This window comes from Bolinopsis microptera, chromosome 11 (genome assembly GCF_026151205.1).
Source record: "Bolinopsis microptera isolate Bmic1 chromosome 11, MBARI_Bmic_1.0, whole genome shotgun sequence".
Classification (NCBI taxonomy): Eukaryota; Metazoa; Ctenophora; class Tentaculata; order Lobata; family Bolinopsidae; genus Bolinopsis; species Bolinopsis microptera.
In genome coordinates, this window is record NC_087082.1 from 3,318,502 (window position 1) to 3,343,604 (window position 25,103).

At 32.6% G+C, this 25,103-nt stretch overlaps 2 protein-coding genes across 2 annotated transcripts in view; one reads left to right on the top strand and one right to left on the bottom strand.

The window, feature by feature from the left end:
• The window catches only part of LOC134823249 (protein RRP5 homolog), a 118,889-nt gene that overhangs the window by 71,582 nt on the left and 22,204 nt on the right, over nucleotides 1-25,103 (bottom strand). The gene's annotated exons all lie outside the window — the stretch shown is intronic.
• LOC134823357 (S-adenosylmethionine synthase-like) overlaps nucleotides 21,580-25,103 on the top strand; it is a 63,446-nt gene continuing 59,922 nt past the window's right edge. The window contains exon 1 of the mRNA XM_063834787.1: nucleotides 21,580-21,583. The gene's annotated coding sequence lies outside the window, so the exon portion shown is untranslated. The remainder of the gene's footprint in view (nucleotides 21,584-25,103) is intronic.

Below are 25,103 nucleotides of genomic sequence, written 5' to 3' on the forward strand. Positions count from 1 at the left end.
CTGGCTTATCTTGAAAAGAGATATACTAGAGATAGCAGCGAGAGTTTATGGTGCATTTTTCTTTTGTTTACTAACGTGTGGTGAGAGCAGTGTAGTGAGAAAGTGTTTTTAACAGATTTATTATAATACTTAGCGCTTATATTTTTCTCACCTCTTCGTTTTACATTGATATAGTTTATTTTTGAAAGCTTTATTAATAAGTTGTGAATTTCCTCCATTAAATTTTAAAACCATTTAGTTGAAAATTGAAAAGCAGAATCTAGATATTGCTACATATTATAAACCAACATTGCTTTTATTTGTCTTGTAAACAAAGAGCAAATCTTTCTTAATGCCTTCTTCTGTCCTAAAACTATAACTTCATACTATAAAGTATGGCCAGGTGTACAAGCAATATACGTCTTCAAAAATTGCTAGTCCATTCAAAAATTTTTAGTTTTAAGTCTTTAGTTTCAAAAATCTACGAGTAGTGTTTGGGTCACCCACAAAGCCATATGCGTGCTTATTGCCCGTAGTGTGTCCTTGACCAAATTCAATAGCAACGATCAAATAGTAATTACAAATTTGGCACTATACAATTTTAATTGTTTAATTTTGACTTTGTAAAATGAGCTAAAAACATTGATTTATTCGATTACTTGATTTATTATTTTTAAATCTCCGCCAAGCTCATTCTCCCGTCTGTTGGTAGTTGTTTCTAAGTATTCTTCATAGACCAACCAGTGGCATATGAAGGCTGGGACCCACTGTGGGGTTTGGGCGCTAATCTAGGGGGTAAACGTCGTTTGATGTTGTGTTGGAAGTTTCGAAAACTTAACTTATGTATAGAAAAAGAGAGGTTGATTCGAAACAGATTTTTAGGAGAATTTACTGGGTTTCCTTAAAATCATTAATTTATTCAACTTTTAGGGAGGGACGCCAAAAAGAAGGTGGGGGAAATAGTGGGACGCATTTTCGGCGGGGCGGGGTTCGCAACTTAATGTCTCCTTATGCCCTGCAAATTCAACTGATGTGTGTGTGTGTGTGTCGCTGGAATCATTCAAGTTTATTGCATCAAAGGTTTTTAGGATATATATCCGTCTTGATGGCGCTGACTTGTTTTACTTCACGAAATCATGATGGTATGATCCAAAATTTCATTCAACACGCAAATAAATTTCGGTCAAATATGGGGAAAAGTGGATGTACTTCGTGTTGGTGCCCGCTGAAAAGGCTTGATGTGGCCTCCCTTATGTGTCGCGAAAGGGGGGAGGTGCGCCTTCTTAGGGGGGCATCTATAGCGGTTGCTCGATGCGTGCAAAAACGAGTCTGTTTGAATATGGGATATTTGAAAAAATTTAAACTTCGGTATGCAAACTGCGCGTTTTGATTAGGTAAACACCATTTTTTGGAGATTCTTAAGGCGTACCTCTCAAAATACTAGCCACACTTCGTCGCACCTCGCACTCCATTCTAGGGAGTGGTGCAAAGGGGAGGTGGTGCCAACAGGGGGGGCTTTTTCAGAGGCACTTTAGCACAGCTACTGGAAGGGTATCAAAATTTTATTGACCAAGTTTTTGTTAAGATGAAGTTTAGACGCAAGAGTCGCTAGCTCTCTCTAGCGCGCTCGAGATCTATCCATTAATAATTATTGAAGACACGCTGTACATTATATGATAAAAGTTACAGAAATTTTTTTGTTTTAAACGTTATTCCATATTAGTAAGGGGAAAAGTGGTGATTTAAGGGTTTTCGTTTGGATGGTCTTGTTACAAAATTTTAACGGAATATGTTAGTTAAGTTATAACTCATCGAATTCGTTGGCCAAATTTTGACTTGCCGCACATTTTTTTTGCCACGCATTTTGAGGGTCTCTCGTTTATTGTGTAGTGAAGTTAGAGTGTTTTAACTTTTGTTGTAATTTGTATCCAGCTAATACTTCAATAGGGGTTTTTAAGCTCGCGAAACACGATTGCAATAGTAGTTTAAGGAATGTGCTAGAAAGCTGTTCACGTTTATCCACGCTGTCTCTGAGAATGTACAAATGGAAACGATCCAATGGAATGCCCTTTTCCTTACTCTATATCTTTTATCGACATAATTTTAACTTTTACTATCATTGTTTAGTTGAACAATGGGCATTAAAAGATATGAATCGGAAAAGGGCATTGAATAATTGTGGCCAGTTTTTGGTGGGGGTTTATCATCTGTGTGTGTATGGGTGTGTGGTGCTAATGGGTGCAATTTACTCGAAATGATGTTGGAGAACTCAGATGGTAAGTATCAGGAGTTGCTTGTTTTTACAATAATAAAAATTTTGGCATTGAGTTATTATTATAAGGTTTGGGCCAAAGTCAGTACATATGTTGGGTTCTTATACCTCCGACGTGTTTTATATTTGAGAGTTGTGTTTTGCAGATCGCCAACTGTAATACTTCGTTCGACGGAATTCGTTCCAAAATTAGCAACTTCGAGTCTTTTAGAACGACATTCAATATTAAACACCTATATTGTTATTTTAACATGGTGGACGCCTATATTTTAGAGACGGTCGATTATTAAATGTTGATTGATCTAAAAATGATTGTGTATGCACCCGGATTAGGAATGACGAAATTAACAAGTTTTGTCCCTTACTGCTTCTAGCAATAATCATATGGCGAAGAAGTCTTTGACACACACCCACCGACCTAATAAACAGTGACAGGGACACTTAAATTGGGCGCTTAACGATTTCCATAATTGTTTAATGGGTGGTTAAGGACCGCGTCAACTTATCACAGTGATATTTAATACAATTAACCATTCAATACCACCAACTATAATCAACTTAATCTTGCTTAACTGTTAAGTCAAAACATATATTATTACCCTAACAACCAACCTTTAGCTCCTACTCCTAAAAAACAACAAATCAAAAAAATGCTCCAATACCAACCAAATACCCAATAACCTAAATAAACTCTTTTCATATCATAAAACTTCCCATACATTTTCATAAAATTAATCTACATTTTATATAAATAAACGTTAATAAAAAACAACAACTCTCTCTACTTTCATACCACCATAAATAATAAGAGTGAGAGATATAGGAGAATATCACTCAACTCCATCCTCACTCACCAAAACATAATTTAATACAAGTTTATTATAAACTCAAAAATCCCCAACCTTAATTTTCATATTTTAAGGTCAGAACTTATAAAGTTAGTTTCAATAGTATATTTGTTATTGTATTTCCAATCACTCACCTCGCTTCGCACCTCGCATTTCCTATTTCAGCTTTTGCTGTGTTGGACCAAGACAGGAATACAAAAGAGGTAACTTTTATTATTGATAGATTTAATTATTATTGAGTTAATCAGTTTTTACCAAAATTAATGGTAACAAAGTTCTTGTTACTTTAAACGACATTTACAAATCGGTCATTAAAATTAGCTGTAATCCTAGTGTTGTTGTAACAATGGAGATTAAAAAGATTTAATATTCATTTGATATTTGATTTGAATAGTACGAAAACGATGATTGAGTGGCTTTTAAGTAATTCGGCGCGCCACCCTGCTTAATGTTGCTTATTTTCGCTGCTTTTGTTTATATTTTTCATAAATATGTCCAAATTAGAGATTATGATAATTGCCAAAGAAAAGTATTATTGTCTGGTAAGTTAATATATATCTTATTAGTGATTATTCCATGATATTATTAGCTGGGTTAAATGTTTAATATTTATTTTATAATAAAATAGAAACATTTTTAAGTTGATTAATAGAAGAAAACGAGATGCGCTATAAAATTGAGTTATACGATTATCGAAGTTTTAATAATTTATTAGCTAGTGCGAGGTATCCCTTTTAATTCAAAATCATAGTATACTAACACTTTACGCGCTCAACACTCTCTGCGGCGTATGTGTATTCAACTATCGCCCGATACGCCTTCTCGCCACAGTCCTATTTTTCATACATTAATAGACTAGAACGTATAAATTACTCACAAAATACATCACTTCAACCTAACGAACATAAACGGTATTTCACTTAATCATTAAGCATCGGATCAACTATCTAACTACATGCTATTCAAATGATTGAATTTTAAAAAGGAGGAACGCATTAATTTCAAACCCACGCTCTCGACGATATAGCTTAGATAGAGAGCAATAAATCATTAATGGAAGGGTTGAGTGAAGTTTTAAATTGCTTCGTTGACATTTATTGTTTCAACGTTTTATGCATCATAAGGCTGTCCTTGTTGTATTCATGAAATGGAATTAACAACTTCAAGCTTGATATTGAAATCGGGATGAGACATTAAGATTAATAGCTGTGTTTATAATTGTCCTGTAAAACCATCGCCTTAGCCTTATTTTGTGAGAAGCGGGACAAATGCGATCTACGGCGCGACATATTCTAGACAATAAAATAATACGAGTGATCTGAATTTGGCTTCAGACGCAGATAGTTATATCATAGTTTTATTTCAGGACGTGGAACAAATATTGAATGTGTTTGATATGCAATTAAAAAGGGAGCAGCGGTGATTTAATGAAAACTTGTTTGTTGAACTCCTCTCACAATTCAGGGAAGAGCCTAAATTGCATAAAGCAGGTTTCACGTGGAGGGATATTTTAAATTAATTGTTATCAACAATTAAGGGGTAATAATTTAATTTTTAGTAGGTTCAGTCACTGAGTACGTAGGTATTGAACATTACTGTCCAAAAAGCAACATGGGGAAATTGGTTGTTTAGTTGCTTGGTAGAATTCAGGTAGGTTTTAGGAAACGAAGTTTGTGAGTTTCTTGCTAAATACGGTGGATTGATTAAAAAAGGAGAGATCTTCCGTTTTTAAAAAAAGAGCGATTTTGATATGTGTAGAGACTCAGCGCACAGTACTGTTGAGTAGAATTAAAAAATGTGCAGTAAAATTTTAAATAAATTAAATTTATCGTTTTTTGTTAGTTAAAAACTCTCTGTCGTGTCCGTGCCCCCCTTTAAGTGTTCACGATTTATCTTTTGAGAATAATTTATTTTACATTGGATTAGTTAACTTCAGAGTTGGTGAGATCGTGGTTTTTGTGGTATTGCTATAGTCTGGACACATTACGAAATTTGGAATTAGAGAGGTGAGCTTTTGCTTGGTTCACATAATGGCGTGGGTGACTTTGCTACTGTTTACTACAAATTGTTTCGAATTGAACTGACGCTTATAGTCGTTGGGGTTTGAAACGAGAGTTATAAATCTCAGTCTTTACAAAGTGAGAAAATTGTATTTTTAATTATCTGTGGAATGATTTTGGTAAGAGAGTTTTTACCTAAAAAATTAATTTGCCTTGATAAAATAGTTGAGTAATGTGTCCCTTTTTTCATGGAACAATATTTGTGGAAACTCAGTTCAAAGAAATTTGACATCAACAGTTATTGTCAACAGAGCAACATTGTGACAGCAAGTCTGATTAATGTTTAATTGGAGATGACAGATGAATTGATTGGTATGTGACAACTTTCGTAGAAATGTGTGTGATGTATGAGTCAGTGTTCGGAAGTCAGTGTCAGTGCTTTTCGTTACTTATATAATGGTTTACTAATAATGGGATCGACGAAGTTTACTGATTGTGTAAGGATTTGTAATGCGATTTATGTATGGATTTGGTTCGGGGTGGAATTTGGACGTTTTAGGGGGTTAAATAGTTGAAGTGTTCAAAAATCTAAAAATAAGTTTGACTCCACACTGGGCTTCAGTGGACAGATCAAATAGCTGAAATACAGGTAAAATAAGATGAAATCTTTACCCCGTATGCCGATTTATGTTCGGGTTTAGGTGGCTGTTTAGTTATAAAAATGGGAATGCATCCAAACACTCATAAAAAAAAAGTTTGAACCTTAACACTAGGCACTCCAGGGCCGCATGTAAAATCTCTGAAATCCAGGTTCCCAATCAAGATTGAAATTTTTACCCGGAATTGCGATTTATAGTTCGGTGTACGGTGGCACATGTTTTGTATAAAAAAGCTAAATAACCTCTGCAACTCTTCACCATTCATAAATCGTTTTGACCTCTCAACACCATCAGGCACAGGGGGCCACCCATTCAAAATAGCTGAAATCACAGCGTCAAATATAAAATAGACTGAGATCTTTACGTATGAATTATGTTTCGGGGTGGTGCCATGTTTTAGTATAAAAATGGGTTTGCCTATACAACAAAACATCACCATCTATTATAACAAACACCAGTTAGACGACCCATCCTCATACCACTCAGCATCAGGCGGCAGACATCCTAAACATAGCTGAAATCAGGTATAATCAAGATTGAAATCTTTACCGTATGGATTTATGTTGGGGTTGAGGTGGCCCATGTTTCTAGTTAAAAATGAGTTCTTGTTACAAACATCAATAAAACCAAGTTTTGACCTCTCAAACCATCAGGCACTCCAGGGGCACGCATCAAATAGTGAAATCAGTGTCAATATACAACTAGCTGAGAATCTTTTACCCTCGTAAGGATTTTATGTTGGGGTAGTGGCCCTTGTTTTAGTATAAAATGGGTATGCTATTCCAACATATAAAAAAAGTTTTCGACTTAAAATAGGCAATCAAGGGGCCAGCCTCTAAAATAGCTGAAAATTCAGGTAAATTCAGATTGACAATCTTTACCCCGTATGCGATTTTATGTTCGGGGGTAGTGTGGCCATTGTTTTAGTATAAAATGGGTTCTGTATCCCAAAATATAAAAAATAATTTTGACTTCCTATCTTTCCAGGCATCAGGGGACGCCATTAAATAGTGAATCAGGTAAAATTCAAGTTGAAAATCTTTACGTATGGATATATGATCCGGGTTAGGTGGATGTTATCGTATAAAAATGGGTTTGTATCACCATTAAAACAAGTTTTGATAAAACCATCAGGCACAAGGGGATTGTGTGTTGTGTGTGTGTGTTGGTGTGTGCAGGTAATCTTACAAATCAGATGAGAATCTTTACGTATGAATTTAGTTCGGGGTAGGTGGCATGTTTTAGATAAAAATGGGTTTGTATCAAATCATTTAAACCAAGTTTTGATTAACACAAGGTCCTGGGCACGCATTAACTAGTGAAATCAGGTAAAATCATGATGAAAAATCTTTAGTTGGATTTATGTTGGGGTAGGTAGGCCATGTTTTAGTATCTAAAATGAGTTTGAGCACCAAAAATTAAAAAGTTTAGACTTCAAACCACTCAGGGATACAGGGGACGTCCCATCCAAAAATAGTGAAATCAGGTAATAAAAATCAGATGTGAATCTTTACGTATGCGATTTTGTAATCGGGGTAGGTGGCATTTATAGTTAAAAATGGGTACTGTATCCAACATCATAAAACACAAGTTTCTGACTTCTAATAGGATAGGGGAGACACACTCATAAAATAGCTTAAATCAGGTAAAATCAAGATTGGAAAATCTTTACCCGTATGGATTTATGATGGGGTAGGTGGCTATGTTTTTAGTATAATAAAAAGGGTCTGCTTGTGTGTGTACAGATAAAAAATAAGTTTCGACCTTAACCCTCGGCATAGGGCGAGCAGCATTAATAGTGAAATAGGTTTAAAATCAAGATTGCTAAATCTTTACCCCCCTTATGCCGCTGTGTGTGTGTGCGTATTAGTGCCAAGTTTTAGTATAAAATGGGTTAGCTACTAAATATATAAAAACCCAAGTTTTGACTTCAAACAAAGGCCACTCCAAGGGACGCATCCAAATAGCTGTATCAGACATCATCAATGACTGAGAATTTTACCCGTAGCGATTTCTGTTTCGCGGGTAGGTGGTATGTTTAGTATAAAAAAGGGTATGCTATCCCAAAATATAAAAACAGTTTCGACCTTTTAAAACTAAGAACCCAGGGGCCAGCTAAACCAAAACAATAGAGAAATCAGGTCATTTAAAAAATAGATGAGAATTTAAGTATGCGATTATGGTTGGGTGGTGGCCTGTTTTAGTTAAAATGGGTTTTGCTATCCAAACATCATAAAACAAGTTTTGACTTCTCAAACCAATCACGGCACTACAGGGGCCACGCCATAAAATAGTGAAATCACAGGTAACCACGATTGACAAATTAACTGTCTGTATTTATTTAGGGGTAAGCGCTTAGAATTTATCATGGAAGATACGAGGCAGTATTGGATAACGAGTAATCACTACCTTCGCGCCTCTGCATAGTGATTGGATTACTGTTAGGTGATTAGGGACGAAAAAATCAGGGACCCAATTCAGGAGTCTATAATAATAAATCATTTATAACGGATAAATGTGATACTTCTTCAATTTCAACAAGTTTTGGCATAATTTTTACAAATCCAGATGCAGCTCATTAATTATCTACAGTACATTGAAATAAATAGGGGTATAGCATGTCGGAAAGAACATTTTCGGTTATTTATATTGTATGGGCGTGGTTGAATATTCGAATTTTAAAATTGGAGAGGAATGAAATGAATAGTTAAGGATGACCTCGCATCGCTAAAGCTCTCACAGGACATAATATTAACAGGTGGATGATTAAACACAATTATGAACAGTAATTTTGAAGCTTGAAATTTTTAGGTTAATTCGTGGCTCTGGAATCAGTTGAGTTGTTATGTTAGGTTGGGAGGTCGAACTGGTTTTTGATGGTTTGGGAAGGTCAGTTATTTTAATATAAAAAAGAGCAAACTGAAATAATCGCAAGTGTTTTAAAGAATTCCATCTAGATATACATTATTAGATTAGTGGATGTTGTATTTGCAGCGGTAGTGCAGTAGTTGGATTGTTCGGATAAATTGTTAAATATGATTTTAAGGGTATATTTACCAAATAAATAAACACATTACAATTATACCATTACTTGTTGACATTATTAGTAGATTTTAGTGATAACAGTAATTAATGATGGGGTGGGCTGGGAGTTCAGAGTAGGGTATCGAGGATCAAATAGTTAAAATGATGAAATTAACGTAGAAAAATTTATAACTCAAAATGGGCATACGGAACATCAACAGAATACGGGGAAGTGTGTGTATGTGTACGCACTCAGATGATAATTGTTTGGATATCATATGAAGTCGCTCTCTCTCGAGCGCTCGCGCGCGCTATCGAGTATCTCTTCCTATATTGATATAGGAGCCGTACAAAACATTTATAAAATGGTAGTTATGGTTCCTATTCTACATTTTTATATAAACCATCGCGCCTAGAGCCATACATCGCATAACGTGTTTAAGATTTTAACTAGAAAATCTTGTAAAATTATTTAGGTTGAGTGGTTTGATGGCAAGTGGTTTAAGAGGTCGAAACTTGGTTATTACATCTTTTTTGGCAAGGAGAACTATTTAAATAACAATGTGGATAGGAACATATGCTAGTGGTAACTAATTAAATTTGATATTCTGGATTTCAGTAATTTAGGAAGGGCGTAAGTTGGGAGTGGGATGATTGGTATTTAAATGTAAATTGTAAAAACTGCAGGATTGTGCTACTGCGAATTATTATCACCATTGTCCTAGGAAATACAATCGATAGTGGATCATCTTTATATTACAGGATTTGAATTGGGGCATGTGTGTGTGTGTGTGTTGTAAAGGGTTGGGTGGTTGGAGTGATGAGTTGTTTGAGGGTCGAAATTTGGTTTTTATGATGGTTTGGGGACAGATGCTATTTATTTAAAGAGTACATGTGTAATTAGGAACACAAATGATATGAGAGTAAGATTTGTGTGAATATAATTCGGGTTGGTTGCCGTGGATGGTGGTTTCACGTCGAAGTTTTAAGTGTAGCGATATTTATTTTATATCTCTAAATACGCAGAGTTTAGTGAGAACTGAATTCTTCTTCGTAAATTCTACAATTATAATATCGGGTAAATGAGGAGGGGTGTGATGCAAAAAGATCAAGAATTTGGATATTAGAAATTACAAGTAGTGTATGACAGGGGGACGCTCAAGATGGACAGAAGTCACTAGATCGCAGCTAGTCTCAGCGCTATATTACAATAAATATAATTATATTTTTTTTCGTTGTGTTGTTGGAGAGAGATTATATTTTTTTTGTAATTTGTAAGTTAGTAGATTCTTCTAAGGGTTCATCGAATAGTTCGACCGCTATGTTTTACAGTAAATTACATTGTAGATGTTCTGAATGAGTATTAAGATTTTGATCTTTTGGCACAGGCACCTCTATTTAACTCAATATTTATAATTGTAGGAATTTAGAGATAAGATTTAGTAGTACACATGTGTATTAGAGATGTAGATTGAATACTCAGTAATTAAAGGATTGAAATCAGTGTGGAACAAACCAGATCTCGAGCGCTCTCTCTCGCGATTAAATTATACGGGCCTATATGAATTGTGTAGGGTTGTAGCACATGGTTTTAATGGTAATAAATAGATATGTAACATATAAACCAGTTTATCAAACATAGGTCTCAGGGGCGAAAAATCGTGCAATCGTAAATTACAAACGATGAGAATTTTACCGTATGCGATTATGTTGGGTGGGTTGCCTGTTTTCTTATACATGTGGACTGCTATAAAATATAAAAAGTTTTCGTAACCCCACTGCATTTTCACTCTATTAAAATCGTGAAAACGGTAAAAAAAGATTGACTTTTTAACGTATGGTAAAATGATTGTTGTAGGAGGCATAGTTTTAGTATAAAAAGGGTTTGTATCAAAAACTATACAAAAAAACAAGTTTCGATCTAACACGTGACTATGCACTCACGCTAATAAATAGTGAAATCGGTAACAAAGTATGAAAATTTTACGTATGGATTTAAGATGTGTTTGGGTGTTTGTGTGTGTTGTCATTTTTAGTAATAAAAATGTGTTAGCTATCAAACAAATAACAAAAAATTTTTGACCTCACAAAATAGGCACTTAGGGGGCATGAATCCCCTACAGAAATCAGGTCAAATCCATAAATGAGATTAGTAATCATTTCCGTATCGCGATTTATGATCGGGGACGGTGGCAATGTATTAGTATACAACATGGTTTCTCGACTACTCCCAACCACTCATCAAATACAGATTCGACTTAAATCAGGCTCAGGGGCCCGCATTTCACTTAGCTGGAAATAAGGAAAAAACAATTCGCAAGATTGAAATCTATACCGTATGCCTGATTTATATGGGGGTAGGTAGCGCTCATTATTTAGTATTAAAATGGTTTGCCTATCCCAAAATATTCACAACAAGTTTGATTAAATCAGCACTCCAGGGGCAGCATCCAAAATAGTGAAAAAGGTAAGGATCAAGATTGAAAAATCTATACCGTATGGATTATGTTGGGGTAGGTGGTATGTTTTAGTATTTTAAAATGGGAATGCCTTCACACACATAAAAAGTTTCGATCCAACAACAGGCATTAGGAAGCACGCCACCGAAAGCTACAAGCGGGGATTAAATCGCTCTCTCACTGTAATAGTTGGGTTTTTTACACAGTGTTTATATTATGGACCTGTAATTTGCAGCTGGCATCTGTAATATCTTCGGGGATTCGTCTAATGTTATACGAATTCGAATAGTTCAGACACGCCATACATATGTAATAACGAATATGTGTTTCGGACTGCTAGTCGCCATTTATTTCAGATTATGTAGATAATTAATTTGCTGATCTTTTGATTGTAAAATTTATGGCCATTCGGATTTGAAATGCGTAGTTATTCTAAGCTTTTTGTGTATCTCGTTATAAAATTGATTGGGTGATTATTGATTGGACTAATTGGCGCTCGGATCTTTGGCAATTTAAGGGGTAACACTACTCATGAAAACAGGTAATCAATACTGATCACGGTAATGAAATAAACTGATAGAATATGTGTATCTCGGCCATTGAAAAGTGAGCTTTACCCCCGGAACATAAATCGATACCGGGGGTAAAGATTTTATTAGATTTTATGGATTTCAGCTATTTTGGGTTGGGCGTGGCTGGCGTGGCTGAGTGCGGTATCGCAGGAGTCTAACTTGGGTTTTTATGATGGTTTTGGGATAGGAAGAAGAACATTTTTAATCCATTGGGCCCTACCCGGAACATTAATCGCGTACGGGGGTAAGATTCTGTTGAATTGTATGGGATATGATGGATTGTATTTTGGGAGGGCGTGGCTGGGAGTGGTTGAGTGGTTTAGAGGTCGAAATTGGTTTTACTGATGGTTTGGGATAGGCAGTACAGTTTTTATACAAAAAATGAGCATACGGAAACATAATCGTATAAATTTATTAAGGGGGTAAAGATTTAAGTTGGTATGTATGGACTTTGATCTGATTACAGTTTTGCGATGGGCGTGGCATGAGTGGCTGCGCGGGTTTGAGAGGTCAAAATTGGTTTTTATGATGGTTTGGGTAGGCAGAAATTTTTATACTAAACTGGGATACCGGAAATAATCGCATAGGGGGTAAGATTTTTCAATTTGATATTTTACCTGAGATTTCAGTTATTTTAAGGGTATGGGCGTTGGCCCTGGGAGTGGCTGATTGGGTTGAGAGTCTACAAAAATAAAAATGATTAAATTTACTTAGAAACCCATTTTTATACTTTCATTCGCACTCACTCTATTACAACATTACGGGTTTTTAAGAATTAATCTTTATAATAATTATTAAGCTATTATGTTTTGTTGCGTGTAGTGGAAGAGGTATGATAGGTCTCCCTTGGTTAATATGATGGTTAGGGATAGTTACTATTTCGCTTCTCATTAAACAATGGCTCCGGATCAAACGCATACGTGGGTACACCGATTTCAGATGGATTAGTAATTGCTCTCTTCTCGTCATTCAATTATTTTGGGATGAGGCGTGGTGGGAGTGGCCTGAGTGGTTTGAGAGGTCAAAATTGGTTTTTTATGATGTTGGGGTAGGCGAATAATTTTACTACTAAAAACCATGGGCACCTCTGACTAAATCGCATCCGGGGGTATAAGGGATTTTCAATGATTTCTGGATTTAGCTATTTAAGGATGGGGTGGCCTTGGGAGTGGTGATGGTGTTTTTGAGAGTTCGAACCTTGGTTTTATGAGGTATGGGAAATAGAAAAATTTTACTAAAAATGGGTCAAACGGACATAATTTATATGGTTTAAGAATTCTCAGATGTATTTGTAAGGGATATGTTGATTTAGAAATTTTTGGGATGGCGTTCGCCAACACTCTGGGAGCTGGCCCACGTGTGGTCTTGAACCACCCGAGTAAAACCCTTTTTTTTTATGCTTGTTGGTGATCTCAGCACAAAAATATATAAACTGGGCACACTTAAGAAAAAAATGCTAGGGTTAAAGATTTAATCTTGTCTTATCAGTAAACCGCAAAATTCTTCATTATTCTTTTCTATTATCTAGTTATCTTGTTCAAAATTAATTCATAATTAATTTACTTACAAAAAACACACCCCATTAAATTCCCCATACTTTTACCTAAAAACAAATCAAAACATTCAATATCAAAAAAAAATTTATTTATTATTATATTCTTTATTTTCTTTCTTTTACATTATAAAAATATTAATTTTTATTTAACAAAAAACCACCTTTCAACTTAAATCTAACTTTTTACACTCAATATAATTAAATCATTAAAATATTCAAACTACAAAATTTCTTTTTATTTTTCTATATCTTTAAATTATTCCCAATTAAAAAACTATTAATTTACTTCTCCAAAAAACACCATTTATTCCATTTTTTTATCAAAAACAATAAAATAAACTAAAAATTCATTTTATTTTTTATTCATTATTTATTCTTATCAATTAAAAATATTAATTTACTTATCCCAAAAAACACAATATTTCTACTTAAAAAACAATCATCTTTTTTAAAAATAAACACATACTTTCAAATACATTTTCTAATATTAAACTCAATATTAATTTATTATTTTATATTATTATTAAATCTCTTACAAAATTAAAAATAATTAAATTTAACTTCTACAAAAAAAAACACATTTCATTCCAATAAATTTTACCTCAAAACCACAATCAAATCATCAAACTAAAAAAATCAAATATTATTCTATTATATTTATCTTCTTTATCAACTAAAAAATAATAAATTACTTAAAAAAAAAATTTATACCACCATCTTTTTTACCTCAAAACCCAAACTAATCATTAACTAAAAATTATTTCTATTTTTATTCTCTATATTAATTTCTTTATAATAAAAAATCATTAAATTTTTAAAAAAAAAATAAATATATAACTTCCCAAAATAATTTTATCAACAAACTACCATTATAACAAACATACAAAAATCTATTTTAAAAATCATATAAACTGTAATTATATTAAAATTAAATTAAAAATAAAAACCTAACTATACAATATATTCAAATAATATTATCTTATAATTTTTACAAACCACTAAAACTTCAAAAAAATCCTAAACCTAACTCTCTCTCATCTCTACCTCAAAAAATATCTAATCAATAAATAAAAAACAAAAAAACTCAAAAATTAAAAACACATATTTAAAAAAAAATATAACCTCTACTTTATTTAATGATATATAGATATTTATCAATCATCCAAACCTATTAAACTTTCACTCTAACATTTAAACTCTCTTATAACAAATAAAACAACTTATAAACTAATTTTTAACATTAAAAATTACAAACCAATAAAAAAAAATTTTAAAAAATACTCACTACAACCCACTTCAAAAACTTAAATATATATATATATATATATATATATATAAAACAAATAAAAATTAAACTACCAAAATATTAAAAATCTACATAATCTAATCTATTATTAACAAAAAATTCAAACATAAACATCAAACACATCTATCTATAAAAAAAAATCATAATCAAATTATTCTTTTTTACTCCCTCTTATAAACCTCACTATAAAAACCATCTACTCCTAATAAAACTAAAAAAATATACCATATATCAACCTACTCACATACCCAACATTTATTCCCATCACATCAACATAAAATAAAATTATCATATAAAATTCAAACACTACAACCATTATTTTAACACCATACAACACTTAAAAAAATAATATCAACACATAATTATTAACAAAATACCTTCTTAAACCATATTATTAACCTCATATCCAATAAACATTAACCTAACCCAACATAACTAAAATTATCCAATTACATATTCAAAATAAAAAAAATATACTCTCATCAATCCTATAAAATACATATCAAACAAACAATACAAAACTTCAACAAACACATATTAAAACAACAATAACATCAATTTATAACTTTTTAAAAATTTCAACTAAATCCATCATCAACCCAAATAATATACATAAAAATTCCCTCTAAAACAACTCCAACACCATATAAACCATGATAATTAACTACCAACAACAAATCAAAAACTACTCAACTACCACCATAATAACCTCTCCACTACACCCACAATACACTAACAACATAATTACTTCTACATCTAAACCTACATCCACACCCTTCTGCTTATCACAACATCATACTACTACTTTAGCACTGCTCTCACATCTCAACAAACATACCTTAAACAACCAAACATTCAAACCAAATAAAAAAATCAAAATACCCCCCTACTATACATTAAAAACTATTAAATTACCCCTATTTACTAACTTATCATTAATTAACAAAATTACATTTAACACCACAAAATAACACAAACAACACTCTCAAATAACAAATACAATTACTCCTATCCACTCATTCAACTCTAAATATTAAACCAACCAACATATTCTTTAATACCCATTACACAAATATACATCCCTTACTATCCTTCTTTTCAATAATAAAAACAAACCCAAAACAAATACCACTACCCAACAAACCTAAAACTTATAATTTACACACAAAATCATTCTTATTTACACCCAATACAATATTTAATTACAACATCCCCAATATCTAAACCCTAAACAACCCACACTTTATTTCCCTACCCATTCAAAACTACTACCACTCCTAAATAATACCAAAAAACCCATCCTTACAAAATCAAAATTATATATTCACTATTCATCTTAACACTATAAATCAACATAAATAATCCACCAACTTAATACTAAACCTATCCTCACTATCACCCCTCAAAAAAATATATAAACATATCAATTAAACTAACTATCACCTTTTACTAACCCTACCAACATTCATAACTTATCCAACATATAATACTTACACACCAACCACCCAAAATACCTTTACAACCATATCACAATACAATAAACCACAAAAAACTATCATCCAAATACAACTAAATCACCCACTTTACTAACCTCACCCCACACTTATAAAAACAATCATTTTATTAACACACACTCCAAATCCAAATTTTTCACCATCCTTAATACTACATACAATCCCCCCAACACAACCACCTATTATAAACAGCACACACATTTTACCATCAAAATTATACACCACAATAATACAATATTCACAATCAACTACCCCCACAATATCCTCAACAAATCTATAACACCCACAAACTTACCAATCCAACTACCTCCCCACCCTTATATCCCACTCCCCCATCCAAAGATGTGATAATCATACCTAACACAAAAAAAATCAAATAATCACCTCCAATTATTACCTAAACCAACATATAACACCATAAAACTATTTTCCCCCTATCAAATTCATTATATAAAAATACATAAAAAAATCACACTTTCTACCTCAAAATCGCCAATTCAACCCTCAATAATCCCTATAAACACTCTAAACCCCTAATATAAAAATAATCACAATTATATCTCTCTGTACTCTCTCACTCACAACGAACACCCCTCTCCAACCTCATTTCTATTCCCCCCCTATATTATTTACCATTCCATAACAAATAATACCTTTAAACACAATAATCTCCAATAATATCCTCACCTCCATCCAACAAAAACACACATTCACAAACCCCCCACCCAAAATACAGAACAACAAAATTATACAACCTAATCAACAAAAATCACAAACACACAACTTACACCACAAATACCAAATTATCCATTCACCAAAATTCAATAACATATTCCCACTAAAAAAAATTACTAATATATCCCTCATATTCACAAATTTAAACCACATATCTATAGCTTCGATCTCTATAGCTAATAGAGATAGATATAGGTCCCAGTAGTGTGAGGTTAACAATCAAAACCTCTATTATTTTTAACGAATTTAATTTTATTAAATTGCTCCATATTCAAAAACTATTTGACCCCTAATAATCTCCACTACTTTCCCCCATATATTCTTTCACCCATTTTCTTTTCTCAACTTTGTCGCTAATCATTGTTTCCCACCTTCTAACATTAAAATCCTCCCATTTTTTAAAATCTTCCAATATAACCCTATCCACTATCAAATTATCTACCCTACTCACCTTAATTTCCTAATATAACCTTACTAACAATAATATTATCACATATACAGTATAACGTGTACAATCAGATGAAGTGGGTGCTGTGCATACATTTGTGTTTGGCCTCACCCCTCCGCCGAAAAATCGTCACAATTTATAAAATTTTTAACCTCAAATAAAACTAAATAATAAAAAATCTTAACTTTCCAAAACCCCCAATATAAACATCTCTCACTCCATTTTTGTATTATTCTAACCTATAAAACTACACATAACAACAATCTAAAATTTACTCTCATTCTCCTATTTTATTCCTTTCTATAACTTTCAATTATTTAACCTCAACATGATCTCACACCCTAACATATTTTTTTTACCAAGTCGTTTCGCTCTTAAAACCATTCCACAACCACCCTACCCCTACCAACACTACAATAAATACAATACCCCATACCAAACAAATACCCCCCAACCCAATAAAATACCAATACCAAATCTATAATAACAAATAAAATAATAAATACACTTCATTCTATCTCTTCATCCATCCTTTATCTTTTAAAATATCACCTAACACTATTACTCAAAAATTACCACTCCTTCCATCCCCCACCCAATAAAATCTTCTTATATCATAAAAATCTTTTTTTACACCCCTAATATTACCATTAAACAAACACTTCATCATAAAACTAAAACTTCCTTCTCCTTAACCTCACAAATAAATAAAACCTTTCAACTCCATTAATTAAACACACATAACCACAACTTCACAACTAAAACCAAAACACCCCTTAAACCCAAACAACTTTCTTTCCAACAACAAAAACCTACACACCCACACAAAACACCATTCAAAAACCCCAAACATACTAAAATATCATCTACATTACCCACACAAAACAACAATCTACCTAATACTCCACGCGCACTCTCACATCTATCAAAACAAACTCACCAAAAAATTATATATTCACTTATACCACCATACCACAAATAAATTTAAATCAAATAAATACCACATAATCATTAACATATTAATTATCTATAATAAAACTCAAATTCTTCCCAAATCATTTGTGAGATATAGAGATGAGATGATATGATGATGATTCCCAACTAACACTCTATAAATACAATCTTTATTTTTTAATCAATTAACTAAACTTTATTTAAATCCTCTCTTATCCACAAAACTACTTCTTATCCCATTATCCTTCAATCTCTCTCCAAAACACTCTACCTTCACCATTACCTCTAATCTTCTTGGCACTTCATACAACGATATCTATCCACACCTAAATATTTCAAAAACCACCCTCCCACAAAACTATCTATCTTCTATCCTTCACTACTCACCTCTCCTTAAACCCAAAACAACTTACTAATATCCCCTACATCTTTCCTACAAAAATTAAATCCACTAACACCTCTAAATTATCCCGCACACTAATACATTTCTTATATCAACCCCACTTATACCCCATTTAACTCCAAATTTCTTTTCTTATTTTCTCTTAATCATAATATTATCTCTCCTACCTATCAAAAAACAAAAACTTACTAAACATATCCTCCACTCCACAAACCTCATCCAATAAAACAATTCCCTAACAATTTATCTCAATCCTACAATACCTAATTCTTTCCTCATATTAAAACTATCCATCCTAAATCATAATAAACTAAATAAATATCATATTCAAACACTACATCTTCAACTAAATAAAAATCAAATAACCCCACACAATAACACTTCTCATCAATAACCTTTAAACATAAAACTCTCACCCTCTATTAAAACAATATAACATATTTCTTCGTTTTATCCACCCTATAAACTTTCTCAAAATCATATACTTCAACTTCTAAATCCCCCCCCTACCCAAATATCAGACCTCCATTACCAAACTATATTCTAACTCCATAACCCCCATAACTTATACCCACACACGCAATCTCACATCCCCCAACTACAACTACCCCCATCACAAAATATCACAATCTCCCATTAAACCTCACATACAAACCACATCTCCAAAAATTTCCCCATCCCCTAATCACACCCCCTAAAATTCCCCTATTCCTCCTCACTACTTCGCTACTACTCTCATAAAAATATCTAAACAAAAACATTCTTCCTTATCTTTCTACCTCATTAATCTTACACCATAACTTATTCACCCCACAACAAAATCCCATCACCAAACCTCATAACACCTACCAAACTCCCTTCTCACCATCAATCTAAAATCACCCATCTCTTTTTATACCCTAAAATAAACTTTATAACACTACACCACAAATAAACCACAAATTCTAATCTCCTCACTTTCTTAATACTTAACACAAACCCATTACATTCCCCTCATAAAAAAAAACATTCAAAAAACATACCATCATTCCCCATCTTTCAAACAATTTATCTCCATACAATACTCATCATAACAATAAAATTCTCTAAATATTAAACAACACTCATTTTAATTCATATTATAACACTTACCAATAAAAAACTTACAACCACAACAGCTCGATCTTATATATTTAACACACCAGCGCGATCCTAATCCCAACCACTCATACAAAATCTATAACTCCACCATCACTTTAACCCCTAATCCCTACACTTTCCCCCCCATAATCACTATCAATCTACACTTCCTAATAAACAAATAACTTAACTTAAACTCACTAAAATAACCTTCAATTTACTTTAACTTTAATTTCAACTCACCTCTTAACTTTATCACTTAACTTCCTATATTTTATACCTATATCCTATTAATCTATCCAACCAACACATCACAAAATCTACACTCCCCAACTTATATTTAATACTTTATCACTAAAATCCTCCTAAATTTCTATTTACACTAAAAAATTATCCACTCTATACTACATCCCTCCAACACTCCCTAAACCCCTATATCAAAAACAAACTCTCCCACCCCAAAAATTAAACAATCCCAACTAATACAATATCACATTTTCTCCAACCCCACCTCTCCTTCAAAATAATCCCTTCCTTAAACACAAACAAACCCAATTCTCTTTTCTTTAAAATTTTCCACTCTAAAACCCACAAAACTAAAAACCTAACAAATCCCACCAACACACTCACACATCACATCTCTCAAAACACACTCCCTACTTCCAAAAACCACCATCCTTTTCCAAATCTTAACTTACCACACACATATAAACCTACCCCCAAAAAAACCCAACACAAAACCCTTCCAACACCAAAACAATCCCCAACAAATCAAAAAATATAAACAAATCTATCCACAACCCCAACTACAACCCCCCTCCCCAACCTATAATTTATACTCTTAAACTCAAGACCCTCTAAATTTATATATACCACCCTAAACAAACTCTATCATTATACTACAATCCCCTCCACACTCCCTAAACCCCCTCATATCACTAACAATCCCCACCCAAAAATTAAACAAATCCAAACCCTAATACCCCAATATATTTTCTCCCAAACCCATATCTCTTCCCAAAATAATCCCAACTTCCTTCAACAAATTATAAAAATTCTAACACCACTTTACTTAAACATTTTAACTCTCCTTAATCCATCCCTAACATTCAAATTTCACATCTATAATAACATCTTCCCCATTAAAACATAACAACCCACACCACCCCAAATCTCATACTTATCTTTTCTACCTTATAATCAATCAACCACTAATACTATAAACATTACTTCCTTATGTACACATCTAACCATTTATCCTAAACCCACCCATATCAAATTCATCTTTTAATAAACAATCCCTCTCTTAACTACATCAATCTCCCTTTTCTACATCATACAATATTCCACAATCAAAATAAACACACCCACACTCATTTTCTGACCTACCATCCTTCTCTTTGAAATTAATATCCCCAAATCAATCCTATACAAACTCACATCTAATAATTAATAACTAATTATCAATAATTAATAATCTCTTTAGCTCACGCACTCGCACACCTTCCTATCCCAAACCTACTACATAACAAATCCTACCCAACAAATCATTAAAAATTCTAACACAACTAACACACAACTTAGAGAGAGAGGATATAGGTATAGATAGAGGAGTGATTACAATTCTGCAAGCGCCCATCTCTTGATTGAAATTTAAAAAAATCATTCTTGTGGAGTGGATGCAACCATCCACTGTCAAACTATTTGTATGTAGGTTTTCTAAAAAAAATAATTTGAGCGCGCAGTAGTCAAGTCGTGTAATCGCGATTCGCGTGTAACGCATCTCTCTCTCACCGCACGCCGCCCAAACAACTCGGGTTACGGGAGATATCTTAAACATTATTTGTTCAATTCAAGCCGCGACGGAGTCTGGGTCTCAACTCTGGAGCGCACTCTCGCCGCATAGGTTATACACAACAATAATTATGGGTTGTAGAAATTTTGATGGTATATTGCATTTTTAAGTAATGAAAATTTGCCTCACGTTGTAGGCCCGCAGGCACGTGGGCGCGGCCTGTATGTGATTTTGCCCCGATACTAAGTGGAAATGACATTAGGGTCACGAAGTGATATTATTGGGCGCGCTAGCACTGTCATTCCGCGAAATCTCTATGATATGAAATTACTGACGCGTCAGTAAGACGTGATACAAATTGGAAATGGGGAAACACAAAAGATTTGCTAGAGTCTGTAAAATATATTTGTGATTGGATATGCATTTGCTCAAGCCTACATAATTATGTTGCAGGACACCACATACAAACCAACCAGCAAAGGTTATTGTAAGTGAGCTGTACGATCATGTGTTAATAAATCCTTTCAGATGGGATTTATGACTGTTGCAGCAATTTGAATCAATTTAGCGTAAAAATTAGTAACATTACGTTTACAGTTATGAAATTAGGCCCAAGATTTACTTCGGAAAGGTCGCTATATTATCCAATAAGTATAACTAACTTTGATAATCATGATCGATGGATACATGTTAGTGTTTAATAATTGTCTGAGATCGTTGGGTGGTATATTTACTCTATTTGCTGTGGTATTTTTGTGTTGCAGAACCGTCAAATTTGTCACAGGTATTGGGTATGAGGTAGGATGACAGTTCTATTCTTCATCATTATATGCAGGAAAGGGGCACTCATGAAATTTACGAACGCGGGTATTAGAAAACGAACGGTTATTATTATATTTGAGATTAAAATAGAACACGTTGTATTAAGATTAGAATATGGGAATACCTTGGTAACATTGAAGGGAATAAAAAAAAATCTTAATTAGATATGATTATGATCAAAAATTTCCTACATAAAGGAAAAATAAACTTCAACTTTAACGAAATATTTGAAAGAAAAAAATAAGGCGATTATTTATGATATTGAAAATCTATACGCTATTGTCAAATAGTTCTAAAATGATCAAATGCAAAAAGGTCCAAGAGAAGAAACTAACAATTATTATTTATAACCGTAGGCAGGGCGGCGGATCTTTAAAACTATGATATACGAGTCGAATCGATCGATAAAGCGATAGGCAATATTATTAATTCTTACAGTATTATATGCATGGATCTATAGACTAAAGGAAGGTATGCAGTTTCAGTTTGATTAGTGAAATGAAATAACTGTCTTTAATGTATTGTAAATATGGAAATCAAGACAACTAGTTAGATTTTAAAGGTATGAAACTAAAGAATATAGTAAAATGAAAAGATCATAGCTTGTAACTTAAAATTTTTTCGGTATGGAAGCACTTTTTTGTAAAATACTCACAATTATATTAACACTATTATATAAATGCACTACGCACCCAACTACTCTTTGCTCCAACAGATATCTATTAACACAATCACAATAATAGATAAAACGACATTTTTCAAATAATCGATCAATGCAGATGGTTGCGATACAAAGGATCTAAAAAATCGAATAAATCAAATAAGATCGTTTAAAGAGTATTAGAAACATTATATTTTCACTCTCTATTATGCGATTCCGCGAAGATTAATTACGCAGAGACTATGTTTTGTGTAATGGACTTTCTTTAAAAAACATATGAGAGATCGGAAAAATTGCGAACCTCGGATTAAAATTAATAAATGATTATGTTTCATCTATTCGTTCTTTAGGATGTTATTATTGATTTGTTGTTTATTTAGCTCTATTAATCGCACCAACTCTGCATGATCTATATTAGACAATTGTGTTTGCTTTTATTTTTCTATGTTTAAATAAAATATGTGGTAGACAAATCTAGATTCGTTTAATTAATATTTGGTTGATTAAAGCAAATTTATAGAATTGTGTAAGAAAGTGCTTCAAGAAAAGTGCAGGATATGAAGTTTCGCAAGGTTTTATATTTATTTTACAATTGATTTTGAGTTTTTTTATTAAATATTTTTGATTTTTATACTTACTTAATTAAGCAGTTAATTATTTACAAATAAACTGGCAATACTTCGGCTTTGATTGTAGATCATGATACTATACTTGTTAAGGGCCTCTTAATAATTTTGATGTTTTTAAATAACGATATATCATTTCAAATATCTAACCATAATTTTATTCGTTTTAGCGAACCTAAAAAAAGTTTTTTATGAAATTATATAAGTCAAATTCACTATACTATTATTCCCAATATTACGATCGCGTTCTATTATCATCCTTAAAACAACTTAAATTAATTTAAAAGTAAAATACCTCATATAACTATTATTATAATATAAAAATTAATAATAAAATAAAAAAAATCTTCAATGCGATACGTATAGCATTTTAATAATTTATAGAACATTACATGAATTTTACTATTAATAAAACAAAGAACAATAAAACATTTAAACTATCTTCCAATAACAACACAATATACTATTTACATCTATTACCCTAACCATCTTTTAATATTAAATACATTGCATAAGACATTAACAAAAATAACACTTTTACAATTATTATAATCCCACCTAACAAAAGTACATACCTTTACTCCAACTAACAAAATTATATTAATTCGATCAAAAAAAAATAATATTAAAACAATAAAATAAACTCAAGAAATTATACATTATTTAAATAATAAATAAATAGTAACCGGATCACAATAACTTCATATAAACATATATTTTTAAATAATTCTATAAATTTTATACTTACCTTCTAAACAACCATCACTTCTAGTAACTCACACTCATCTCCACCTGCCACAAAATGATGACGGATTCGTAAAAAGACCTCACCAGTATTATGTTCCGTACACACTGAATTTTGTGTTTTGCATTTTAATTGTATCGATTATGGGTAAAGGTAGTATGTTATATAAACGTATTTTGGTAAAGATTCTCAAGTTCGGAATAATATACGTTAGCATTGTATTTCATAGTATCGGGGACAAGTCCGATAACCGCGGCATCGTGTAGGGGAACGTGATGCATTTATTTAATATTTTAAAACTCAAATATAAAAAATATCAAAATCCTCGCTACTCTTCACGTCTCGCGTGGTTATAATAGATATATATGAGATCGCCGTGGAGTTGATCTGATGTCGGGTTGGATTGGAAAAATATTTTAGCGGTGTATCACCGTTAACGATTTTATAGACAGAGTCTGTAATGTGGGTCGTAGCGGAATGGTTTACACTACTTGTTATGGGGATACTTATTGTTAATCGAACCACCAAGCCTTCGTTAGGATGCTGAGTGACATGGGCGCCGAGTGCAAAGTCTTGAATTGTCAATCAAAAAGGCTTACGATTTTTC